Genomic DNA, 7,650 nt, shown 5'->3' with positions numbered 1-7,650 from the left:
TGTGTTTCCATATATATTTTTATTATATTATGTATATACAGGATATATATATATATATTTTTTTCCCCCCCAAGTGGGACCTTCCATGATCCTAATACATTTAATAATAATAAAATTATGATTACTAAATAAAAATGCACGTTGATACGACGCACATAAAGGCAACTTCAATTTTTTTTAAAAAATCGTTAGAAAGTTGTATGGACTTACAATCCGCTAGCTTGTTGTTTCCTGTTGTCTTCCGAAATACGCCTGGGTGACAGCGTGTCAAGTGTTCGTTCATAGCCGACGTGCTACCGTGGTATGCGAGCTCATCTTAGCAAAAAGAGTACACACAGTGGTGGCACCCTCCATATTTTCCTTGAAATAATTTCAGGCTCTGGCTAGTCTGGTCCGCTTTTTTGGCTTTATACCGCTTTCACCGTGTTACCAATTCTGCCCTTCTTAGTAATTGGCGGTGTTTTCAACTGCTCGCCGCAGTGAGGAGTGAACCGGTGTTCTGTCAAAATTTGCTCCCTTGTAAAATTTTGCTCCCGCAAGGTAGCAATTTTTGATGGGTTGCAAAATTTGTCAGAACACCGGCGATTCACTTGATTCGTTGTCATCCGTAATCCTCCACTGCACCAGTCCCTCTTTTTTCACCTCTTTTATCAACACCATCGTTGTTATGGGGCTTTTTGAAGAAACTTTGGACACTCAGTTGCCTTGACATTTTTCCGAGTAATGCCAACGACGTCATGCATCGAGAGACAATAGCTAATTAATATGCTCACTCGCCACCCTGTGGTCTGGGGTGTGAATTGCAATCTGTCAAAATGACAGATGGACTTCAGTTTTTTCCGTCACCGTTTTAAAAAACCGGGCAACGACGGAAAATATTCGGTTAACGCGACCCATGATATATATATATATATATATATACATATATATATATATATATAAAATGGGCATGTCCCGATTGCATATTTTTGCACCGGAGTCTGAGTCACCTGATTTTAAGAATCTGCTTATACAGAGTCCTGATCCTATACTGAAAAAAAAAAAGTTTTTCAAGAAAAATAAACATGCAAACATGTCACTGTCCCAGTGCCACCTTCATCATGTAAATTATTTATAAACATGAATAACGTAGAAAAATGCTTGTCTTTATTAAATGCTTCATTGAGTGAGTCCACTCAAATCTAGTCACGCTTTGACGCTCACACTGCTGAGAACAGCCTCTCACTTACACAATAAGTTGCCACAACACACACTAATGCTAGTGTTTACAAGCTAAATGAAGATTGACAGATGTGGGTGGCCTTTGATTGTAGAGCTACAAGGCTTCTCTGGCAAGATCAAAGCAACATCCTTGTCAATCATCGTTAACTTTAAATAGCTAACTCCAGGGCACTGCTGACCAAGAAAAGCAAACGGTAGGGGGAGTGAGAGGCTGTACAAGCATGAAGCTTTAACTAGCTTCTAAGAGCTTTAAATAGCTTCTTCGGAGTGTCCTTTTCACGCGTATTATCATATGAACTGCTAGCATATGACCATGTACTGGATATCCTGAATGGTGTGTGAATAAACTGAACTGGAGCAGAAAAACATTAATACTTTTTAAATTAAAAACCTGATTCCTATGCTCCGAAAATTGCGCGATCGGCCCTATTTCCGATCATGTTATCGGATCGAGACATCTCTTATATGTAATACCCAGTGCTTAGTTTGTAAATCATAAGGTGCTGGAGCGCAAAGTACATATGACGCACAGGGATGTCGAGACAGGCACAGGCCCTGGAACATACGCAGAAAGTGGTGCTGAAAACACGCAAATGCCCACTTGCCATGCTGTGGGACTTACAAGCCTCAATTTCAAGAATATATCCATGGTATAAATGTTATGACAACAAGTTTACAATTATTTAGGCTATACCCTGCACAGCAAGGGCAATTGCCCCCATAACCACAGGTGGGACTTGAAGTACACAGTTAGCAATTAGTTTCTCAACAGGTTTAGCTTGTAAAACATAAAAAAATAATAATAATAAAAATCAGAGATTAAAATAAATAACACAAACTTATTCTTTTTCAAGTTTTATTCCCCCAATCTTCTCTGGCCCCAAAGTTCCTACCGCCTTACAAATTTTGCAGCCCAAAACCGAATTTACCAAAAGGGTACTGGCCTGTTGCTCTGGCTGTTGTTGGTCCATCTGGCTGCTACTGCTGGCGCTGTAGCTGGCCCCCACTCTGGGTGGCGCTGAACCTAACCAGCTGCTGACACAGTAGCAGCCTCCTGCCCCGGCTCGGCTGTCTGTCCGTGAACCTGGCTACCTGCTGCGGCGCTCGCCTCCTACTGCACCCGGTCCTGCCCTTTAGCATGATTGCTGACGCTGCCCTCATCGCCGGTTGTTGCTTTTCTGACTAATTCTGTACTTTAAAAAAAAAAAAAAAAAAAAAAAGTAAATGCAACTGTCCTTTTGGCATGTTAAAATACCATTTGATCCTGGCTGCTTGCTCCCCAGATGCCATAAATTTCCAGTTTTTTTTTTTTTTTTTTTTTTAATTTCAGGGGTGTGATTTGTTTGTCCAGCTTTTCAGTGCATCAAAAAAAATCTCACTCTTTCAAATTACATTATATTATTATAAACATGCAATTCTTGTGATTTGATTTTGAAATAATTCATGCATATTATTATTTTATTCTATACATTTTTAAAAACGTTTTTACATTCTTATTATTTTCTAAACACGGGAGGTGCCGGATCTGCCCAAACAAGTCCAGCAACACAGGGAGGCCAAAATCAAGAGGTGCCGGCACAAATCAACCCTTGGTCATACCTCGTAATTGCTAATATTTAAGTTTTCTTTCAATGACCAAAATTAGTCACTAGCCCTATAAAGGGTTAAAGTTCTTGAGTGTCAAGTTGTCAACTTTTGAATACTCTTTGCTCTGATTGGCTTTAAGTGAAAGGCTTGTGTGCTTTAGCTATACGTGTGATGACCTTGACACATTGCTGAGATGCAGACTACAATCGTTCTCCAATGACTCAGCGTCACTTTTTCAGTTATACAAGATATCCACTTACTTCACACCCCCACGTCGCAGAGGTGTATTCAAACCATGAGGCAAGATTTCCCTAGGACTTCGTGGTTCAAGAATGCTTAGATATTCCCTAATATTTCTAAAAATATTGTAAAAATGTCTCTGGAATACAGTATAACATTTGAATCCAACTCTATATATCTAGCACTGAATGAGTCTTCAGTTGAGATCATTGTTGGGAATAACGCTGTTATAAATAACAGCATCATATTTTCAGTAACGGGATAATCTAACTCATTAGTTTTTCCGCCGTTACAATGCCGTTACCGTTACTGACGGTCAAAAGCGGTGCGTTACTTACTTTGAATAAACTGAAGAAACTACAAGCCGTAGCGAGTCTACTCTGCTGTTTGTCAACCAAGACTTGGGGTGCGTTCAGGTTCATGGCAATGAAAATAGTAAACACACATACACTGGCCACTTTATTAGGTACACCATGCTAGTAACTGGTTGGACCCCCTTTTGCCTTCAGAACTGCCTCAATTCTTCGTGGCATAGATTCAACAAGGTGCTGGAAGCATTCCTCAGAGAGTTTGGTCCATATTGACATGATGGCATCACACAGTTGGTGCAGATTTGTCGGCTGCACATCCATGATGCGAATCTCGCGTTCCACCACATCCCAAAGATGCTCTATTGGATTGAGATCTGATGACTGTGGAGGCCATTTGAGTACAGTGAACTCATTGTCATGTTCAAGAAACCAGTCTGAGTTGATTCCAACTTTATGACATGGCGCATTATCCTGCTGAAAGTAGCCATCAGAAGTTGGGTACATTGTTATGTACATTGTGGTCATAAAGGCTGTGGCGTTCCAACGATGCTCAATTGGTACCTAGTGGCCCAAAGAGTGCCAAGAAAATATTCCCCACACCATTACACCACCACCACCAGCCTGAACCGTTGATACAAGGCAGGATGGATCCATGCTTTCATGTTGTTGACGCCAAATTCTGACCCTACCATCCGAATGTCGCAGCAGAACTCGAGACTCATCAGACCAGGCAACATTTCTTCAATCTTTTATTGTCCAATTTCGATGAGCTTGTGCAAATTGGAGCCTCAATTTCCTGTTCTTAGCTGAAAGGAGTGGCACCCAGCATGGTCTTCTGCTGCTGTAGCCCATCTGCCTTAAAGTTTGACGTACTGTGCGTTCAGAGATGCTCTTCTGCCTACCTTGGTTGTAACGGGTGGTTATTTGAGTCACTGTTGCCTTTCTATCAGCTCGAACCAGTCTGGCCATTCTCCTCTGACATCAACAAGGCATTTCCACCCACAGAACTGCAGCTCACTGGATATTTTTTTCTTTTTCGGACCATTATCTGTAAACCCTAGAGATGGCTGTGCGTGAAAATCCCAGTAGATCAGCAGTTTCTGAAATACTCAGACAAGCCCTTCTGGCACTAACAACCTGCCACGTTCAAAGTCACTCAAATCACCTTTCTTCCCCATGCTGATGCTCGGTTTGAACTGCAGGAGATGGTCTTAAACCATGTCTACATTCTAAATGCACTGAGTTGCCGCCATCTGATTGGTTGATTAGAAAACAAGTGTTAACGAGCAGTTGGACAGGTGTGCCTAATAAAGTGGCCGGTGAGTGTAGCCTACCTTTGCAAGAACGATGGAGTTGCTGTTTGATACAGTCATAAAGTGCAGGTCCTGCACCCATCCGCAGCAAAACTGTTCGTAGCTTTGTAGCGATTTGTAATTTCGGAATCGCTGATAAGTATAGTAACACACACCAAACAATAAATACAACAGAATGTCCATTTCGCGTAATTGTGGAAGCCCGTCGACATCTTTACTCCATTTGTCTTCGGCTTGCTCGTGAGTGTCAACATTGTTCACATCCTTAAGTTTGATCGCATATATGTTCTTCGCCTTAGTAACGAGTTTGTCTCTTTATTGAACGGGCAAGTTAAAGTTTAATGTCCCGCGAGCCAGACCTGCTTCCAATATGGCTGCGTTGTTGTCAAATCTCATGTGATCCCCATTCTGTGACGTAAACGCTTGAGCCTAATAGCGGACGTGTATTGTTATTATTATTATTATTTTTTTTTTAAACAAACTTCAGAGCCGGTGTTTTCACACACTAACCAGAACAGCGTGTGTGGCAAACACACACGCAAAACAGATGCAGAGGGATATGATGGTAGACCATTCAGAGGAAAATTTTTCCTTTACGAGGTGGAGATATAAACACTATTTCAAGTTGGTCGAAATTAAAGGAAAGAACGTGCATGTAAAGTGTAATTTGTGTCCCGGGGCAAAGCTTTTGTCGACATCTGTGGTAAGCAATTAAAATTGCATGATTGCACTTCAAGTGTAGGATAAATCTGTTGCTGGTGAGGTGCAATAAATATTACAAGGTTCTATAAGACAACTACCTGTCTGTTCTTCTCTATTCAACTGACTTGAATACTGCTCAGAAAATTTCAAATTCTTTGACATACAACAACTTCTTTTTAAAGTAACGGAATTAGTTACTTTCCCTAGTAACTAGTTACTAGAGATGTCCCGATCGATCGGGTCCGATCACGTCATTTTCAAAGTATCGGAATCGGCAAAAAAATATCAGACATGCCTTTTTTTAATATATATTTTTTTAATTAAATCATTTTCTAATTGTAGTTAACGTTACAGACATAATATGTTACACTCATCCAGAGTCTTTAGTGTAGGCTTAAGGTAGGGTTATCAAATTTATCCCGCTAACGGCGGTAATTAATTTTTCAAAAAATGTATCACATTAAAATATTTCACGCAATTAACGCATGCGCTGCACGACCCACTCACGCATTGTCACGTTCAATCTGTAATGGCGCCGTTTTACCTATTTATAGACCCTACCCACGTGACGTCACAACTCCTTCCTCCTGACTGGTGCCGCCCAATTGTCCGTCAACACATCATGTTTACCTGTTACGGCTACGTACATTCCTCCTATTTACGTGTTTTTCTGCTCGTTAACATTAATAATCAAAATGGTGAAGGCGTGTGTGGCGGTCGGTTGCAATAACAGAGAAGATAGACGGAGAAGACTGAGAGACTTGAAGTTCTACTGGATTCCGAGAGACCCGGAGAGAAGAGAGCGAGATGGGCTGCTGCAATTCGACGAGAAAACTGGGCTCCAAACGATTACCACAGATTATGTAGTAGTCATTTTATATCTGGTAAGATGCATTTAATATATATTTAGAGGGTTTTGGGCTGACCACAATTAAGATCATTGCTAGGCTAATCGCCGACAACATACACTCAGACGTTGTGAATGAACGACCTGAAAATATATAATTATAAGGGGATAATCAGACAGTTGTCATACAATTAATTTACAGTTTCACTATTGAGGTCAAAAGCCAAAAAATAAATTCAACTAGGGACAATCTGGAGTAGTGCTATCGCACTTCATATTTATTACATATTATATATGTATGTAGTGAGAGTGCTATCGCTAAACCATATAAACATTAAAAGCCCTAGCTCCATTGACAAATGACATGAAATACATTAGACTTGACAGTGGATGTTAGCAAGAACAAAAGATTTTGAATTGAAAATTTCGTAACTCACCTTTCCAAGCACAAGACAGATTCCTGCTCAATTTTCGTGGACGAGGACCTGTTTCACCCAACCAGCAACGAAGTATTTATAAGCCTCCCAGCTCTTTTTCAAACTTTCGTGAGAATAGGCTGATTTTGTGTGGACAAGATAGTTGTACATATCAGGGTAGCTAGCAGATGTCAGGCAAATACGGCGGAGACAGCGGGTCGAAAAACATCGATTTAGGCATCAAATATGGATCTGGCGAATGGATAAACTGAAGCTTTTCCACATAACGCCTTTTATGCAACGCATCAAGTGAGTTTACGGCATCCGAAAGCACCGGGTCTTCCATGAAATGCATTATAAATTGCTCGATCAATTGAGACCATTGATAATACAGACACAAATGACGGACAAGGGGGCGGAACCATACAGCGAGCACATGATTTTGTGACGTCGGTGGGTAGGGTCTATAGAGCTAAAAGGCAGCGTAAAATGAGTAGAGTGAATTTTTGCAGCCTTTGGACCCTTTATTTAATTGGCTAAAGCCTTACAATCCCTCTCCCTACGATAAGAAATATCGTGGGAAGCAGTGTGGGGAAGAAAGGTAGTCATTGATCTTTTTCTTAACACCCTATGTTATTTCCCAGCGCAGAGAAGATATATCAATTGGTACCACGACGCACAGTCATGGTTGCACTTCCCATCATGCATTTGGGCAGAAGTTAAATGGCTACAGTATCATTTACTGAAAACTCAACAAATACACTAGATGGCAATATTTAGTCACAATATACAAAGTCACATTTATCCTTTAAGAATTACAAGTCTATCTATCTGTGGCTCCCTCTCACAGAAAGAATGTTAATAATGTAAATGCCATCTTGAGGATTTATTGTCATAATAAACAAATAAAATACTTATGTACTGTATGCTGAATGTATATATTCGTCCGAGTTTTATACTTTTTTTTCTTAATGCATCGCCAAAATGTATATGATCGGGAAAAATTATCGGTA

This window comes from Corythoichthys intestinalis, chromosome 11 (genome assembly GCF_030265065.1).
Source record: "Corythoichthys intestinalis isolate RoL2023-P3 chromosome 11, ASM3026506v1, whole genome shotgun sequence".
Lineage (NCBI taxonomy): Eukaryota > Metazoa > Chordata > Actinopteri > Syngnathiformes > Syngnathidae > Corythoichthys > Corythoichthys intestinalis.
The sequence above is the reverse complement of the archived record's forward strand: the minus strand, read 5'-3'. Positions refer to the sequence as shown.